This window comes from Canis aureus, unplaced genomic scaffold, assembly GCF_053574225.1.
Source record: "Canis aureus isolate CA01 unplaced genomic scaffold, VMU_Caureus_v.1.0 ptg000175l_RagTag, whole genome shotgun sequence".
Taxonomy (NCBI): Eukaryota; Metazoa; Chordata; class Mammalia; order Carnivora; family Canidae; genus Canis; species Canis aureus.
In genome coordinates this window covers 210,119-230,560 of record NW_027554464.1, presented here as the reverse complement: position 1 = coordinate 230,560, position 20,442 = coordinate 210,119, and the positions used below count along the sequence as shown (strand labels likewise).

The following is a 20,442-nucleotide window of genomic DNA, read 5'->3' as shown; positions in this document are numbered from 1 at the left end:
ATTTCTGTTCATGATAATCTCTTACCTTTCCTCTTAAAGCCTCCCAACTGAAACCATTATTTCCCTACTTTCCCCTTCAATACATTCTACACACTGCCAAAGTATAAACATTTAAAGACCTTTAAAATTCATGCAATTGCATTAAAATCCTTAAATGGCTTTCGTATTATTTAGTATAATAATCCTTACCATGGTTACCCTTCAATACATTCTACACACTGCCAAAGTATAAACATTTAAAGACCTTTAAAATTCATGCAATTGCATTAAAATCCTTAAATGGCTTTCGTATTATTTAGTATAATAATCCTTACCATGGTTAAGCTAATACTCAACAAACTTCTCTTGCACATAAGCTCAAACTATCACAGTTTCTTTAATAAATCAAGATTACTTTCCTCCTCACTCATTTTAATGCCTTACCACAGTCCATTTCTTCTGTTTGGAACCTCCCATTTATGTTCACTTAGCTATTCAAATTCATTCTATCACATCCTTTTAAAAGTTAATGAGATTCATATAGTCAATGGATCTTGACAAAGGACTAGACAACACAGTGAAAGAAAAGGACAGTATTTTCAACAAATGATAATGTAAAACTGGACACCACATGCAAAAATACTGAGTCCAGACACAGACTTCACATCCTTCACAAATATAAACTCAGATCACAGTTCTAAATATAAAATGCAGAATTATAAAACCTCTGCAAGATAATGTAGGAGAAAATGCAGGTGAACTTGGGTATGGCTATGATTTTGATCCAACACCAGGGCATAATCCATGAAAGAAATAACTGATACACTGGACTCCATTAAAATTTTCTGTTCTGCAAACAGCAATGTCAAGAGAATAAGAAGACAAAGCACAGAGTTGGAGAAAATATTTACAAAAGAACCATCTAATAAAGAACTGTTATCCAGAATCTATATAGGGAGCGGAGGGACGGCCGTCGGAGCCGCCGAGGCCAAGTGCTGCCTGGCTGGGCCTACAAAGGGGATGTCAGGCCTCCAAAAGGAGCGCAGTGGAAGCGAGGGCCTCCCTGAGCCGCTGCTGTGACGGCCAGTGAGCGAGCCGCGGAGGATGTCCACCACCAGGACGGTCGCGCCCGCGGGGATCCCGGGGAACCCGCGGGAGGTCTCCAACCCCGCCAAGCCTGGCCGCAAGACCAAGCAGCTGCAGTACCGCAGAACGTGGTGGTAAAGACGCCCTGGAATCACCAGCTCGCCTGGCCCTTCTACCAGCCCGTGGATGCAATCAAGCTAAACTTGCCCGATTACCATAAAATCATAAACACCCAATGGATATGGGGACTATTCAGAAGAGACTAGAAAATAATTATTACTGGAGCGCCAGCGAATGCGTGCAGGACTTCCACACCATGTTTACAAATTGTTACATTTACAACAAGCCCACAGATGACACAGTGCTAACGGCCCAAGCCTTAGAGAAAATTTTTCTGCAGAGAGTGGCCCAGGTGCCCCAGGACGAAGTTGAATTATTACCCCCTGCTCCGAAGGGCAAAGGCCGGAACGCGGCGCAGGAACCCGGAGTGCAGGTGGGCAGCAAGTGGTGGCCGTGTCCTCTGTCTCCCCAGCAACCCCCTTCCAGAGCGTCCCCCCACTGTCTCCAGACGCCTGTCATTGCTGCCCCCCCTCTGCCAACCATTACCGCAAACATCACGTCGGTCCCTGCGCCCCCGCCGCCGCCCCACCCCCTCCCTCGACGCCCATCATCCATCCCTGTGGTCCCTCCCACAGCGCCTGTCGTCAAGGAAAAGGGTGCAAAGCGGAAAGCAGCCACCACGACGCCCACTCCATCCGCGAGCCGGAGCGAATCGCCGCCGCCATCGTCAGACCCCAAGCAGGCCGAGGTGGGGGCTCGGCGAGAGAGTGGGGGCCGCCCCATCGCACCGCCCTGGAAGGGTCTAGAGGACGGCGAGGTGCCTCAGCATGCGGGCCGGAAGGGCGAGCTGCCGAGCACTCGCGGCACTGTGACAGCGTCCTCGAGGAAAGGCCGTGCAAGAAGCGTGCGGCCTGCGCCTGGCCCTTCTCCAGCCGGTGGACGCCGAGGCCCTGGAGCTGCACGACTACCACGACGTCACCGAGCACCCGATGGACCTCAGCACTGTCAAGAAGACGGACAGTCGCGAGTGCCCAGACGCGCAGGGCTTCGCTGCTGACATCCGGTTCATGTTCTCCAGCTGTTACCAGTACAACCCCCAGGCCACAAGGTGGTGGCCGTGGCCAGGAAGCTGCGGCCGTGTTTGAGGTGCGGTTTGCTAAGATGCCGGCTGAGCCGGGGGAGGCGCCGGCCCTGCCTGCGCCCGCAGCCCCCGTGCTGAGCAGGGGCGCCGAGAGCAGCCGCAGCAGCGAGGAGAGCTCGGAGGAGGAGGAGGAGGAGGAGGAGGAGGAGGAGGAGGAGGAGGAGGAGGAGGAGGAAGAGGAGGAGGAAGAGGAGGAGGAAGAGGAGGAGGAGGAGGAAGAGGAGGAGGAAGAGGAGGAGGAGGAGGAGGAGGAGGAGGAGGAGCAGGAGCGGGCCCGGCTGGCGGAGCTGCAGGAGCAGCTGAAGGCTGTGCACGAGCAGCTCGCCGCCCTGTCGCGGGCCCGGGAACAAGCCAGAGAGGAAGAAGGAGCCGAAGGGAAAGGAGGAGAAGGAGGAGGACGCGGACGAAGACGAGGACACGGAGAGGCACAAGGCCAAGTCTGAGGACGAGAAGGCCAAGGGGGCCCCGCCGCCAAGCAGGCCCAACCGAAGAGGGCTCCCGCCGAGAAGGCCGGCAGCGCAGCCAGGCCAGCAGGCAGCCGAAGCAGGGCGGCAAGCAGGCATCGGCCTCGACGACCCGGAGAGGAGGAGCGAGGCCTGCCCGTGAGCTAGGCCGAGGGCGCCAGCTCAGCCTAGACCACCCGGCTGCCCGGGGACACGGGGCTGCGGGGTCCACTTCATCCAGTCCCGGAGCCCTCGCTCAGGGACCCAGGCCTGAGCAGAGAGAGATTGACTTTGAGCCTCTGAAACCCACCACTGTGCGGGAGCTAGAGAGATGCGTCAAGTGTTGTTGACAGGAAAAGCCAAGGGAGCCTTTCTCCACGAGCGGGAAGAAGCAGGCGGCCAAGTCCAAGGAGGAGTTAGCTCCGGAAAGGAAGGAGTCGGAGACGCGCGGCAGGACGTCCGTGGGCAGCTGAACAACAACGAGAAGCCTGCCAAGGAGGAGAAAGCGGGCTCTGCGCCCTCGGGAGGGCCGCCCGGCTCAGCAGCAGCAGCAGCTCCTCGGTCCGGGAGCAGCAGTTCGGCGGATCCAGCTCCACTGCAGCGACTCAGACTGAGCGCTGGACTCGCACATCAGGACAAAACCAGCGAAGTCGCACCCGCCGGAACTCTGCAGTGTCCCTTGCTCTGGTTGATCTGCTGCTCTGGTTCCGCGCCTGCAGGTTTTCTTTAAAACTCAGTGTTACGGAATCCAGGGATCCCGGGTGGCGCAGCGGTTTGGCGCCTGCCTCTGGCCCAGGGCGCGATCCTGGAGCCCCGGGATCGAGTCCCACGTCGGGCTCCCGGTGCATGGAGCCTGCTTCTCCCTCTGCCTGTGTCTCTGCCTCTCTCTCTCTCTCTCTCTCTCTCTCTGTGACTATCATAAATAAATAAAAATTAAAAAAGATAAATAAACTCAGTGTTATGGAATCTTCCAGTTTTGGCTTTAATAGGTCTAAGATCTTTCTCGTGTGTATGTGAGGCTTTATGAGAAGGTGTGAACCCGCATAAAGCCTTCCCTTCCTTACTGAGTTGAGTTGCTTGGAGACGGCAACTTCAAACGCTGACCTGATGACCGTAGAAAACCATGTCAGATGTGATCTGAAGTTTCTTGCAAAGCCCCTTTCTTATGCCCAAGCTGGTCTGTAGCTCCAGAAAGCATTGTTTGAAAGGAAGTTTCTCTGAGATGGTACTGCACCGAAGGCTGTCAGCTTTGCAAACAGGCGATGTCTCTGTCCCCCCAGCTCAGCCCCGCGGCTGGGGTCACCTCTTGCTGCAGGGTGGGGGGACTGTGGAGGTGCTGCGGGCTCCAGTCCGGGCTTCTGCAGGGGTGGGGAGAGGCGGGTGGGCACCGAGGGAGGGGCCTCGGGAGCTCCTGGGAGGGAACACGGGGGCGCGTGTGCCACGGGCAGCTTTCCATACACTGAAACTTTTACCTCAACTGAAAAAAAAAAAGATAAAAAAAAAAAAAACAAAACTAAACTAAAGGAGACTTTTTTGTAAGGTTCAGCAGTTTTCTACGAAAATCTAATGTAAATTTCACTATCTACATGGTAAAGTTCTGCAAGGCAAGGAGACATGGGCTGCTAAGGAAACTTGGTGTTGACTAGGGGAGGATCATTGTCTCTTCTTATACTTTTCATACACACTGCTAGTATGAAAATAGAAACAAAATGGACCAGAGCGATACTTACGGGAGAAAAGAAAAAGACTTGAGAAGTTCTGACATACAAGCAAAAACAAAAACAAAAAATGCCCCTTATAGTTCTAATTTATAACTTTTAGAGTGAAGAACAATGATCTTGCAGAAAAATAAAATCCAAAGGAGCTCAAAGAAAAGGCACAGGAAAAAAAACTACTCTCTCCATAGACATCCTTGATAATGTAACTCATTGAAATTTAATCTTGAATAATCATAGAAAAATACTTTCTTATTAAATATGGATCTTATTCTCAATAGAATTTTCAAATAAGAAAAATATTTTATTTTTTTGTCTTGACTCCATAGTATATACTTTATGTTTTATTATTTATTTCTACTGACCTGAATTTCTCTAATCCAGCAACATAATTATCTACGGCAAAGATTCTTCAAAATACCATGGGTTATTTACCAGATTTTACTTGTCTACAAAAAATATATATTTTCCCCCAGTCAGTGATCAGTGACTCCATAAATGGGAAGGAATGGACTTTTTCTCCATTTCTTGGTTTTATGTCACAGTAACGATGAAACTTTTACCTCAACAACTTCTCATTCCAGTCTTTTACAATCACTTCTGTCGAGGGACTGTGTTTGTTCACTGCCAAACAGTGTCTAAATTATAACTTGAGGACAATATGAAGATGACAATGAAAATCCAGTTTACTAAGAAGAAAACAACTAGATACCCTTCTTTCTACAAGGACTTATTTATGAATATGCACTTAATAAAAAATAAGATGCTCGATAATTAACAAATTTAGGTTTATTCTGCAGTTACGTTTATAGAAAAGAGCATAAACTGGAAAAGAAAATAGTCGCTTCATTCCCCATCTTCTATTTTAGGAAGACTTTAAATCTATAATGAAGTTTAAAAATGCCAAATCTCACACACAAAAAAACACTTTCTTGAAACATTTTTTTCACAATATATGCAGAAAAAGCACAGCCCTAAATAGAAGACCAAGACGCACACACACACACACACACACACACACACACACACAAATCCACATGCTCAATATATTCACAGCAAAAAAACATAAGGGGTGGGCAATTCAGGCTTTCTCCCAAAGCATACATGGGATGAAAGAAATTCCTAAATCTCAATGCAGAATAGAACAATTACTACCAGAGGGTAATGAATTAATGAAAACATGAATACAGTTACTACTGGAACTGGCTTCCGAAGCACCAACACACAAACTCATTCAAGACTCTCTTTTAGATCTCAGCTACAGAAATGCCAACCAACATGCCTATATTTAGCAGATATAGTAGTTTGAGGAAAAGCTACAATTAGTATTTTTAGCTTGAAAATGAATATCAGGGATCCCTGGGTGGCGCAGCGGTTTGGCGCCTGCCTTTGGCCCAGGGCGCGGTCCTGGAGACCCGGGATCGAATCCCACGTCGGGCTCCTGGTGCATGGAGCCTGCTTCTCCATCTGCCTGTGTCTCTGCCCCCCCCCTCTCTCTCTCTCTCTTTCTCTCTCTCTGTGACTATCATAAATAAATAAAAAAAATTAAAAAAAAGAAAATGAACATCATAAAAATAATAAATCACTCCTTTTTTCCTATATTGCTCCACCTGTCTTTGCTTAGCCTTTACTGAATCCAAATGCTAAGTATTGACTTATGTGGTTTTCCTGTGAACAGATAAAGTAGAAAATGAGAAATAGTTTAGATCTCAAAAAAAAAAGCACATGACTCAAAAGTTTGCAGGCAGAAATAAATTACAGTGATCAAAAATATTGTTTGGGAATATTAAAATATCTTTACTGTGTACAGAGTTGTTTATGAAAACTTTGGCTTTCTCATCTACATTATACCATGGAGAATAGAACAAAATAATGTAAAAATGTCCTGTTTACACAACGTAGACTTGAGAAAATGCACCACTGGTGCTACTTGATGTATGAAATCTTCATTTTCCAGTATATGGGTTATTTTCTGGGACTAAATCAAGCTCAGTGTATTTTAGTCTGAGAAAGCTAATATGTTTTCACAAAAATAGAAACTTCTGAAGAGTATCTTCATGACCATGAGAGGATTAAAAGCAAATTTCAAAATGCACTTTAAGCACAGACAAACTAGAACATTTCTATTTTGTTGCTTTGACTGTTTTTTTTTAACACAGTGACCCTTAAGGGAAAAAAATGGGTGGGGGGCAAGGTGGCAGGAAGATAGGCTTCATAAAATACACTTAGGTTGAATTAAAGTAGTTGTAGTTTAGTATTTTAAATAAGGAAACATTCAATTAAATAATCAAGATTCTCAATAATCTGCAAATTGCTATAACCTCTAGTTTTGAAATCCCCAATTTTTGAAAAAAATTCTTTTTTCATGCCAAAATTGTGTTAAAACATATGTTTGGTATTCTCTTTCCTAAAAAGTTTGGAGATATTTTAGAAGCACCCAAAACCTAAATCCATGGCAAATTTAATAACTCTTTGGAGGTAAGTAATAGTCTCATCTAAAAGAAAGAGAAATCGAGTTGGGTTACAGATGCTTACAAAAATGAGAAAATTAGGATAAATTTCATTAAAAATATTAAATATCTGAAATTCTAGATTGCCAGTATTCCTTTTAAGGAGGATTTATGTTTATGAATAGAAATCCTCAGGGTGGTATTGTGTTTTTCTCCTCATAGGAAACGCCTGTTTTGTCAAGCAATTAAGGTTCTCTGTGGAGAAACTGATATGTCAGTCAGTCCACCACCAGACTCTCAGCCTAAAATCCATGGGCTTCTCTCCCTTTGCTGCAAAACAAAGACCCCTACTCTTATTCTCCTGAACTCTTTGTCTTTTCCTCAACTCAAGTGTCAGAATTTTTAACACATAGATTCATAAAAATGGGGTAAAAAAAAACAATTTCTATAAATAAAACAGATCCACAGTATAACATTACCTCTGCCAAAAAATCAGACAAAGAAATAAAAATAAATACTCTAGAAATTTGGAGCTCATTTGCTAATTTTCTAACTCAATTCACTATGATCGTGGGTCCATAGCCAAATCATGGTCTCCTATCCTCTTTTCAACTATCTTATTAAATGTAATGTGATTAAATAAATAATTACTAAAGGGAAAGGATATTCTTTTTATTTAAAAAAAAGAACATGAAGAATCACATCACCAAGATGGCAACATAGGATATTCCTGACTTCACTCCCCTCCCAAAACAAATGAACAACTATTCAAGAGCAAGACAAAAAAAAAAAAAAAAAAAGCAAGACAACATTGAAAGAACCCTAGAACATGATGGTGAGGTACTCCCCACACCTCAGAGGCCAAGACAAACTGCATAGGAAGAGAAGGGGCCACACGCTGGCTGCACTTCCTCCCCCAAATCCAGGCCATTTCAGCACCAACCTGAGGTCTCAACTGAGCCTCCAATTCTTCCAGTGGGAAAAGAGAGCACAGGGGGGAATAGCCAGCCCCCCAACTCAGCACTGTGGCTGCTTTGTTTGAACCCCTACTCTGATCTCATGCCTACACAGGGATTGCTGGAAAACTATAAGGTTCAAACACTGGGATTCTAACTGTGACAAAGAATAGGAGAGAGGCTTGCAACAACTAGCATACGACCTTGGCCGACCAAGTTCATACTTGCAGTGTCCAAGTAATAATACCAACCAGCGGCTTTCCTCATTATCAGAACCAAGATGGATATATACTCTGACCAGGGAATTAGCAGAATATAGATCTTATTTATTCTGATCAAATGAATACTGTTGACCATAGAGCCAAGTTTGCCTAAGCCCAGGCAGGGAACTGAATCACAGCTCCCTTCCTCGACTGTGGAGAGTATCTTCTAGTCCAATTTGACAAGAAGGGCTGGAGAAAACTCCTGAAAGCTTTGTGACCCAATAGCAGTCAAGCTGAGAAGCTGGTAGAATTGAAGTTGCACAGCGGCCCTGTTTGGTCAGGGAACTTGGGGAATGGATCAGCCTGAGTTGAAACAACAAACAAAGAACAATAGCAGCTTTAACTGCTTCTCCCACTGCACCCAGACAGGGAATCTAATTCATAACCCTGCTCATTGTTGAATGCCATCAGTCTATCCAACCAGAGAATCTAACCAAAGCACAAGGAAAGCTCTGTAGCCCATCCAACAGCCCTACCTACAGTGGCATTTGAACAAAGAGCATAGCCTGTGGCTTCCCCAGTCTGCAGAGCAAAACCAGTGGCCTCACCTGACCAAGCAACTCAGTGCAGACACTACACTGATTCGGGTCCACCAACAATGAGCTATACAGACCCTGGTTCTATCTGCTGTCGTGCTAGGGAAGGGAAACTAATTCATAGTCTTATCTACTGCTGAATATAGTAGCCAGTCCAGACCATCCATGAAGCCTAACCAGATTAGGAGAGAATCCAAGCAATTGTAGAGAAGCCAGGCAACTGCAAAGCCCATCCTATAGCTTTTCTTAGGGAGGGAACCAAGCTGGCAGTCCTATACAACTCTCTCAGTCACTGGAACATCTCCTATCCCTGACCTTAAAGTATGAAGCATGGCCCCATCCAAGAAAAGACCACAATAGCAGACCCCATTTGCCCAAAGAAATTACCAGCAAATGCCCAGAAACTGAAACTGAGCTGAATGGTGAAGAAGTGTCTCTGCCAAAGCAAACTTGTCAAGTATGGAATTGGAGCCCAATTACTTAAATGCACAGATTCCAACATCAGGAATCAAAGATCACACACACAAAAAAAATCAGGTAAATAGGACACCACCAAAATAAACTCATAAAGATCCAAAAGCTAAACCTTAATAAATGGAGATCTAGGAACTGTCAGAAAGAATTCAAAGTGAACCACCTTTAGGAAGTTAGTGAACTACAAAACACACAAACACAGACACACACAGAAAAGCAAATGAAATTAGGAAAATAATGAATAATAAAAATGAGAACTTTGAAAGAGCAACCATCAAAAACAAATCCAAATATAATTCTTAGATTTGAAAAATAAGTAAACTGAAGAATTCAACAGAAAATGTCAAAAGTAGACTCAACCATGCAGAAGAGGGAATCAGTAACTTGAAAGAGAAGTCATGGAAAATAATCTAGAGGAGCAAAATGAAAAAAGAATGACAGAGTGAAAAATCCTACGGGAATTATAAATCACAATCAAAAGGAATGACATTTGCATTATAGGAATTTCCTGAAGGAGACAAGAAAGGGAGAAAGACCAGTAATGGCTGAAATGTCCCCTAATCTAGGGGAAAAAATGAACATCCAGATTCATCAGGTCCAGAGGACCTCAAATAGGATGAACCTGAATAGGGCTACACTGAGACACATTATAGTCAAACTGCCAAAAGTCAAAGACAAAGAAAGAATTTTAAGAGCAGTGCAGGAAAAAGTTACACACAAGGGAACACCCAAAAGATTATTTACACATTTCTCACAAAAACATTTTAGTCAAAAATCAAAACAAAACATTTTAATCAAGGAATGGGATGACATACTCAAACTATTGGAGGAAAATAACTGTCAACCAAGTATTCTATATTGGCTAAACTGTCCCTTGAAACAAAGCAAGGATAAAGACTTCCCTGAGCAAATAACCAGTAAAGGAGTTCCTTATCACTATATCTACCTTACAAAAGATGCTAATGGAAGTTCTTTAAGTAAAGGAACAATAATGATCACAAAAACATAAAAAGATAGCAAAAATCTCAGTGGTAATGGTAAACATACAGTCATATATTCTGCAATATGGTAACAGGGATAGTTAATTCACTTAAAACTCTAGCTGAAGTTTTAAAAAATGTACTAAAAATAACTATGTTAATCTGTTATTACACAATGTAAAAGCGATAACCAAAAAGGAGGAGAGGGAGTAAAAGTGTAAAGGTTATCAATTTTATCAAAGTTGTATCAGTTTAAAATGAGATGTTATAAGTTTAAGATATTATATGTAAGCCTCATTGTAATTACTAGGAAAATCCTTTAGTAATTACATAAAACATAGATAGGGACTCAAAGCACAATGATACCAAAAGATATCAAAACACACCCTAAAAAAGTAACAGGTTTAAATAAGAAATAATGGGTGTACAAAATAACCAGAGAATAATGAACAAAATGGCAATAGTAAATCCTTATCTATAAATAATTACTTTAGTTGTAAACAGATTTCTTCAATTAAAAGCCACAAAATGGCTAAATGGATTAAAAACCATACCCAACATTATGGTGCCTAAAAAAGACTCACTTTACCCTCAAAGACACACAGAATAAAGCGATGAAAAAAGACGTTTCAAGCAAATGGCACTAAATTACTGGCACTAAATTTACTTACATTACATGTATTATAAAAATGATATGAGATAAAGAAGGTTATTATATAATGAGAAAATGACCAATGCTTTAATAAGATAATAACTATTGTAAATATTTTGTGCATAACGTTGGAATACCTGAATATATATAAGGCAGAAACTGACAAAGCTCAGAGGAGAAATCAACAGTAATGCAATGGATAGATCATCCAGAGAACCAATCAGGAAACAGTATACCTAAAAAACATTACAGACCAAACAGACCTAACACATACATAGAACATTCTCTTCAACAATGGCAGAACAGATATTTTTATCAAGCAGGCAGGGAATACTTTTTAGAACAGACCATAAACTTTGCCACAAAACAAGTCTTAGCAAACTCAGGAAGACTGAAATTACACCAAATATCTTTTTTGACTACCGTGCATGAAATTAAAAATCAATCCCAACAGGAAAGCTGGAAAACTCATGACCATATGCAAATTAAATAACACTCTCCTTAAAACCATTTGATCAATTGATAGTTAAAGGAGAAATAGGAAAGGTTTTTTTATTTTTTATTTTTTGAGACAAACAAAAATGAAAGTACAACATACCAGAACTTGTGGGCTATAATAAAAGCAATTCTAATTGGAAGTTCACAGCAATAAACATCTACATTAAGAAGCAAAAAAAGATCCTAAATAAGTAACCTAAGTCTCTGAGCCTTAAGGAACCAGAAAAAGTGGAACTGAGTCCAAAATTAGAAGAAATAAAAATGAAAGTAAACATAAATGAAATAGAGAATAGAAAAACAATAGAAAGGAATAGCCAAAGTGGGAGCTGGTTCTTTGAAAAGATAAATAAACCCTTAGGCAAACCCTTACGTACACTAACAAAGAAAAGGCAAAGGACCCAAATCAATAAAATTATAAATGTAAAAAAGCACATTACAAGTGATACTACAGAAATACAAAGATCTTAACAATATACCAATATACTACACAACATAGAATAAATGAAAAAAATTATCTGAAATGTACAACTTACCAAGAATGAATCAGGAAAAATTAGAAAATGCAACTAGACCATCTACTAGTTAGATGATTGAATAAGTAATCAAAAATGCCCCAAGGGGGAATAAACATTGTTAAAATGACCACAGGACGCAAAGCAATCTACAGATTTAATAAAATCTCCATCTACCAACAGCACTTTTCACAGACCTACATAATCCTAAAATTTGTATGGACCCACAAAAAACCCCAAAGAGCCAAAGCAATCTTGAAAAAGAAAAACAGAACTAGAAGTAGCACAATCCCAGATTTCCAGTTATATTGCAAAGCTGTAGTAATGAAAATCATATAGTACTGGCACAAAAATAGGCACATGGATCAAGAACAGAACAGAGGGCCCAGAAATAAGCCTGCAGTTATTAGGTTAATTAATCTACAACAAAGGAGGCAGGAATATGCAATGGGAAAACGTCTCTTAACTAAAAGGTTCTGGGAAAACTGGACATTGAGAGCTTGTTTGGAGGTTCTAGCAGGGGAGCGCAGCTACTCGTATACCCTTGACCGAAGAACGGTCCTCCTCTATTGGGGATGGTCGTCGTCTTCCACCGAGCACGCAGCTTCGGGAGGGACGCACATGGAGCAGTGAGAGAGGAAGGGGACACCCGCCTAGCCAGCCAGATCAGCCGAATCAACCCTGGTGATCAATGGGGTGACAGGTGTCGCAGCCAGATCGCCCTCACATCCAACAGCTACAAGCAAATGATTGAAGTTGGACCTACACCATACACAAAAATAAACTCACAATGGATTAAGGACCTAATTGGGAGACTTGAAACCATAAAAATCCCAGAAGACAACATATCTGATATCAGCCACAGAAACATTTTTCTAGATATGTCTCTAAAGCAAGAGAAATAAGAACAAAAATAAATTATTGCAACTACATCAAAATAAAAACTTGTGCATAGCAAAGGAAACCACCAAGAAAAGACAACCTACTGAATGAGAGAAGATATTTACAAATGACATATCTGATAAGGGATATCCAAAATATATAAAGAACTTCTACACTGAATGCCAAAAAAACCAATCCAATTTAAAAATGGGCAGAAGACATGAACAAACATTTCTCCAAAGATGATATGCAGATGGCCCACAGACACATGAAAAGATGCTCAACATCACTCACCATCAGGGAAATGCAAATCAAAACTGCAATGAGATATTACCTCACATGGGTCAGAATGGCTAAAATTAACAACACAGGAAACAGATGTTGGCAAGTATATGAAGAAAAAGGAACTTTTGTGCAATAATGGTGGGAATGCAAACTCAAGTGCATCCATTGTGGTAAACAACTTGGGATTTCCTCACAAAATTAAATATAGAAGTTCTATATGATCCAGTAATTCCACTGCTGGGTATTTACCCAAAGAATATGAAAACACTAATTTGAAAGATACATGCATCCCTATGTTTGCTGAAATATTATTTTTAATAGCCAAATTATTGAAGCAGTTCAAGCATCCATCAATAGGTGAAAGGATAAGAAGAGGTTGTGGGGATCCCCAGGTGGCTCAGCAGTTTAGCGCCACCTTTGGCCCAGGGCATGATCCTGGGGTCCCGGGACTGAGTACCACATCGGGCTCCCTACATAGGGCCTGCTTCTCCCTCTGCCTGTGTCGCTGTGTCTCTGCTCCCCCCCGTCTCTCTCTCTCTCTCTCTCTCTCATAAATAAAATCTTAAAAAAAGAAGAGGTGGTGGACACACACACACACACACACACACACACACACACACACTAGAATATTACCCAGCCATAAAGAAAAAAAGAAATCTTGCCATTTGCAACAACATGGAATGATCTTAGAGGGTATAATGCTAAATGAAATAAGTCAGAGAAAGATAAATCCCATATGATTTCACTCACATGTGGAATTTAAGAAACAAAACAAAAAAGACATACCTAAAACAGACTTTTTAAAAAAAATTTATTTATAATAGTCACAGAGAGAGAGAGAGAGAGAGGCAGAGACACAGGCAGAGGGAGAAGCAGGCTCCATGCACCGGGAACCCGACGTGGGACTCGATCCCCAGTCTCCAGGATCGCCCCCTGGGCCAAAGGCAGGCGCAACTGCTGCGCCACCCAGGGATCCCTAAAACAGACTTTTAAATATAGAAAACAAACTGGTGGTTGACAGAGGGGAGGTAGGTGGGAAGATATGAGCAATGAGTGAAGGGGATTAAGAGTACATTCATTATGATGAGCACTAAGTAATGTATAGAGTTCCTGAATCGCTTTATTGTATGCTTGAAACTAATATAACACTGTATGTTAACTATAGTGGAATTTTTAAAATAAATAATTTTTTAAAGCTGCAACCTCCCTCCCCACATGAGTATCTCCCTATTATCATTACCTGATTAGTTTTTCTCCATACTATAAACATTTTACTTCTTTAATAGCCTACATTCCACTTCTTAAATTTTTTAAAAGATTTTATTTATTTATTCATGAGAGACACACACAGAGAGAGGCAGAAAAACAGGAAGAGAGAGAAGCAGGCTCCATGCAGGAAGCCCAATGTGGGACTCAGTCCCAGGACTCCAGGATCACACCCTGAGCCAAAGGCAGATGCTCAACTGCTGAGCCATCCAGGCGTCCCTCCACTTCTTAAATATAAACTCACCTAGGGCAAAGACTTTTTGTCATTTTGATCAGTGCTCATTCCTGGCATATAAAAAGTGCTCAATAAATATATGTTGAGTAAAAAAAAAAAATGTCCCAAAGAAGAAAAGTCCAGGACCCGGTGGATTCACTGTGAATTTTACCAAACATTTAAATTAAGATTTAAAACCAATACTTATCAAATTCTCCATAAAATTAATAATGAAGGAACACTCTCAAACTCATTTTAGGAGGCTAGCATTATCCTGATAACAAAATCAGAAAAGAATGCTACTAGAAAGAAAAGAAAACTACAGGCCAATATCCTAATGATTATAGATGCAAAAATTCTCAACAAAGTACTAACAAAAAATTCAGTAGCCTATGGGGCACCTGGGTGGCTCAGTCAGTTAAGCATCTGCCTTCAGCTCAGGTCATGATCTCAGGGTTCTGAGAGTGAGCCCTGCATCAGGCTCCTCTGCCCCTCACTTGGTTTGTGCTTTCTCTCTTACTCTCTCAAGTAAAATCTTTAAAAAAAATTCAGCGGCCTATCAAAAGAATCATTAAAAGGATAATTGACCATATTCAAGTGGGATTTATCCCTGGGTTGAAAGGATGGTTCAAAATATGGAAATCGATCAATGTGATACATCACATTAATAGAATGAAAGAAAAGAATCCTATGATCATCTCAATAGACACAGAAAAAGCATTTGACAAAATCTAACATTTATGAAAAAACAGTTAACAAATTAGGTATGGAAGTAACATACCTCAATATACTAAAAACCATATATGCCAAGCCCATAGCTGATATCATACTCAATGGTGAAAGTTTGAAAGCTTTTCTTCCAAGATCAGCAACAAGATAAGGTGCCCACTCTCATCATTCCTATGCAATATAGAAATAAAAGTCCTAGCTAGAGCAATCAGTAACTAGCTAACTAAATAAATGCCATCAGAATTTTTTTTTTTAATGTATGGTCTCTGTTTGAAGATGATTTGTTTTTATATAAAGAAAATCCTAAAAACTCAACCAAAAGCCTGTTACACCAACCAACAAATGCAATAAAGTTACAGGACACAAAATCAGCATACAAAATTTAAAAGAATTTCTACATAGCAACAGCAGATTTTCTGAAAAGAAACTTATCCCATTTTGCAATTGCATCAAAAACAGTAACATACTTAGGAATAAGTTTAACTGAGAAAGTGAAAGATATCTACCCTGAAAACTAGAAGGCATTGATAAAAGCAATCCAGGAAGACACAAACTGGATTAAAAAATTTAATACTATTAAAATGTCAATACTACCAAAAGCCATCCATAGAGTCAATGAAATCCCTATCAAGATTCCAATGGCTTTTTTTCCCCGAAGGAAACCACTCCTAAAATTTATATGGAACCAAAAGAGATCTCAAATAGGCAAAGAAATCACGAGAAAAAAGAACAAAGCAGGAGGCATCAGTCTTCCTGATTTCCAGCCATACTATAAAGTTCTAGTTACCAAAACATTATGGTACTGGCACAAAAATGGATAAGGGATCAATAGAAAGAATAGAAACCCAAAAAATAGACCCAAACACATAAAGTCAACAAATATTTGACAGGCAAGACAACAATACTGTATGAAGGAAGGACAATCTGTTCAATAAATGATGCTGGGGTAACTAAATATTCACATGTAAAAGAATGAAATTGGACCCATATCTTACACCACTTATAAATATTAACCAAAAATGGATTAAGACTTAAGTGTGAGACACGAAATTCCAAAAATAAAACATAGGACCAAATTTCCTTGACATGGGTCTTAGGGATCATTTTTTTGCTACAACATCTCATGCAAAAGCAACAAAGTCAAAAATAACTAATGTAGTATGACTACACTAAAAATCTTTTGCACTCTACAGAAACTATCCACAAAGTGAAAAGACTACCTACAAACTGGTAAAAAAGCATTTATAAACCATTTATCTTCTAAGGGATCACTATACAAAACATAACTCATGAAATTCAATAGCAAAAACCAAATAAGTCCATTAAGAAATGGCAAAGAACATGCATAGACATTTCTCCTAAGAAGATATATAAAGGGTCAACAAGCACATGGGAAAAGACATTCAACAGGGATGCCTGGGTGGCTCAGGGGTTAAGGGTCAGCCCTTGGCTCAGTGCATGATCCCAGGATCTTGGGAATCAGTCCCACATTAGGCTCCCTGCAGGGAGCCTGCTTCTGTCTCTGCCTCTGTGTGTCTCTTATGAATAAAAAAATAAAATCTTAAAAAAAAGACATTCGACATCACTAGTCATTAGGGAAATGCAAATTAAAGCTACAATATCCCTTCACACCTGTTAGAATTGCTACTATGCAATTGATAAATTATCGAACCCTGCATCTGCAGCTAAGTATGTACTACATGTTGGCTAATTCAATTTAATTTTTTAAAAAAGAAAAAGGGTTGCCTACATGAAGCAAAAAAAGAAAAAGAGTGGGTTCTACCAAAAGAGAACAATTATTGGCATAGCTGTAGAGGAAAGGGAATCCTTGCTGATAGGATTGTAAATTCATGCATCCAATATGGAAAACAGCATGGAGAATCCTAAAAAAAAAAAAAAAAAAAAAAAAAAAAAAAGATCTAGTTAGGATCTAGCAATTCCACCTCTGAGAATATACTGAAGGAAACAAAAACACTAATGCAAAAAGATACCTGCACCCGCATTGTCACAGCAGCAGTATTTACAAAAGCCAAGACATGGAAACAACCTAAGTGTCCATCAGTAAGTTAATGAATAAAGAAGTAGTGGTATGCATACACAGATACACACTTCTCTTCTGAATAGCTCCTACAGTGTTTGGCTTTGTTAGCAGACAGCACAAGTCAGATACCACAAAACACAGCGTGTAGGAAGCTTCTCCTTTTGGTTCCAGTGCACTTATTGGTTTTCCTTTCCTTTTCTTTTCTTTTCTTTTCTTTTCTTTTCTTTTCTTTTCTTTTCTTTTCTTTTCTTTTCTTTTCTTTTCTTTGTTGTTGTTTTGTTTTTTTTGTTTTTGTTTTTTTGTTTTTTTTGGCTTGTTTGCTTTGGCCCTGTGACTGCTAGCAATTTAAAGCAACCCAGTTACAGTCCTCCTTCAGTGAGTTTTACAGGCATCCTGATGAATAAATTCTCCCTTTCCCTACCAGCTACTAACCAAATCTAGGTCACAATATCCCGGCAAATTTTTCTACCTTCCAATGGGTCCCAGTAACACACCCTCTCCAATAAAGTCTAAAACTCATTTTTCGGATATGGGGGGGGTGCTCTCATCCAAAATGATGCCTCCCTTGGACTGTCTGTGTCAGAACTAGAAGTAGTAAGTTGCTCCTCACATCTGTCATTCCTCTCTTCCTATTGTTTTGTTTTTGTTTCTCGTTGTACATAACTACTCTTTAAAATTACATAGTTATTCTTTTTATTACATTTTCCTTGTTCACATTTCTAGTGTGGTTTCTGTCTCCTGAATGGACACAAACTGTTAAGAAAGTCTATAAAATGAGGCTAGTAATAGTGACTCCTTAGATTGGTTTTCATGATTATAGGAGTTATATGGATAAAGTTCTTTTTTTGATAAGATTTCATTTATTTATTTATTCATGAGAGACATACAGAGAGAGAGGCAGGGACACAGGCAGAAGGAGAAGCAGGCTCCATGCAGGAAGCCCGATGGGGACTCGATCCCAGGACTCCAGGATCATGCCCTATGCCGAAGGCAGGCTCTAAACTGCTGAGCTACCCAGGCAATCCCTAGATAAAGTTCTTAAACCATGTAGATTGGTAATAGTCTTTATCTATTCAGAGACAGGTTTACAACTGGTAATCCCTGTCAAAACTTTCAATAGATAATTCTTGTAACAAAAACAAAAAAATTTAAGAAATTCCTGCTGAGAAATTATCTACCTTCTTCTTTTTAAAAAAAAAATTATCTACCTTCTAAAGAACACATTCTCCAATCCTTAGAGTTGTAACAACACCTTGTTTAGACCTCTATTCTAATTACAGTACAACCCTACTATATACAAACTATTTCTTACCCAAAGGACTCAGCTTCTTGAGGAAAATCGTCACATTTTATTATTTACTGAATCTCTTGGTATAGTATAGATGCTCATGTAGGTTTGTGATGAGTCAGAGTACAGCTACCTTGCCAACATATCACAACCCAACAATGTCCCTGATTTTTCTCAACTCTCTTTTTAAAAATATTTTATTTAGTCATGACAGAGAGAGAGAGAGAGAGAGAGAGAGAGAGAGAAAGGCAGAGAGAGAGGAGGAAGGAGAAGCAGGCTCAATGTGGGGCTCGATCCCAGGGCCCTGGGATCACGACCCAAGCCGAAGGCAGATGCCTAAACAACTGAACTACCCAGGCACCCTTTTTCTCATCGCTCTGATCTACATTCTGCATGGATTGCTGAAAGAGTCTTCCCAATAGTATGCTCCACCAAACTTCATAAAAATAACCATGCCCCTATATTATCTTGACTCAAAACTACTTGAGTTTCATTTCAGGTATCGGTAGATCAATAAAATCTGATATTCCTATAACCTTCCCTCTTGCCTGACTTAAAGATCTTCAACAGGAATTAAATAATTTTGCAAAACATTGTCCACCAACCCCATCCCCTCCTTTTCCTTAGTAATTTTCAAGGGACAGTAGGATAACTTTAGAGTCATATAAGTATAATGCAGAAAGAACGGATGCACTGCCTTCAGAAAGGAAAAACTTAAAAGAGACCTTCAAAGATTTGTAAACATACAACCAAGCGAGATCTATAGTTTTATGACCAACTTATTTATTGGTACACTATAGTTTGAAAGAATATTCTTCAGTATTATATAGTCTTCTGCCATTAATTTTACTTGAATGGCAATTGTTTAGAGTAAGAGCTAGCGTTCTTATATATACGAAAAAAATTAGTAAAGGAATTTTTATACTATACCCTTGTTCTTGTCTTTTGAGTTCTATCTTGCATTTATTTCAAATTCTACACTCCAACACAGCAAAACCAAAAGTTAAAGAGGTTTTCTTTTTTTGCTACTGTTTTAAAGCTAATCTGGTTTGCTTTCAACTGCAAGTCATTTTAGTTTTATAAAGGTCTCCATTCTGGCTGACTTCATTAAATATTCACTTGAGTAGTGTGCACTTTACATTCAGAGAGTAAATATGACAGTATTCCCCTCTTGTCTCTGGTTTTGTTCTCTGGGGTTTCACAGTTACCCAAGGTCAACCGCACTGCAGGAAGCAGATGATCTTTTTTCTGATGTATGGTCAAAAGGTCAATAGTAGGTTGCCTTTTGTTTTGTTGATTGTTTCCTTTGCTGTGCAAAACCCTTTTATTTTCGTATAGTCCCAATACTTTATTTTTGCTTTTATCTCCCTTGTCTCAGAAGACATATCTAGAAAAATGTTTTGGCTTATGTCAGAGACGTAAGAAAGCCTGTGCTCGTTTCTAGGATTTTTATGGTTTCAGGTCTCACATTTATGTCTTTAATTCATTTTGAGTTTATTTTTATGTATGGTATAAGAAAGTGGTCCAGTTTCATTTGTTTACATGTCGCTGACCAATTTTCCCAGTTTCCTTTGTTGAAGAGACTTTTTCCAACTGGATACTCTTGCCTCTTTTATTGAAGATTAATTGATCACATAGTTGTAGGTTTATTTCTGCGTTTTCTATTGGTCATTGGTCATTGCGTCTATTTTTGTGCCAGTACCATATGGTTTTGACTCCAACACCTTTGTAATAGAACTTGAAGTCCAGAATTGTGATACTTTCAGCTTTTGTTTTAAAAATTGCTTTGACCATTTGGAGTCTTTTGTGGTTCCATATATATTTTATAATTTTTTTTATTTCTATGAAAAACGCTCTTGGCATTTTCATAGGGACTGTATTAAATCTGTAGATTGTTGTGGATAGTATAGATATTTCAACAAAATTTGTTCTTCCCATCCATGGGCAAAGAATATTTTTCCCTTTATTTGTGTTGTATTCAATTTCTTTCAC

At 40.1% G+C, this 20,442-nt stretch overlaps 1 pseudogene; it reads left to right on the top strand.

Moving 5' to 3' along the window:
* The first annotated feature begins 1,083 nt into the window (after positions 1 to 1,083).
* On the top strand, positions 1,084 to 3,616 carry LOC144309696 (bromodomain-containing protein 3-like; annotated as a pseudogene).
* Positions 3,617 to 20,442: the final 16,826 nt, after the last annotated feature.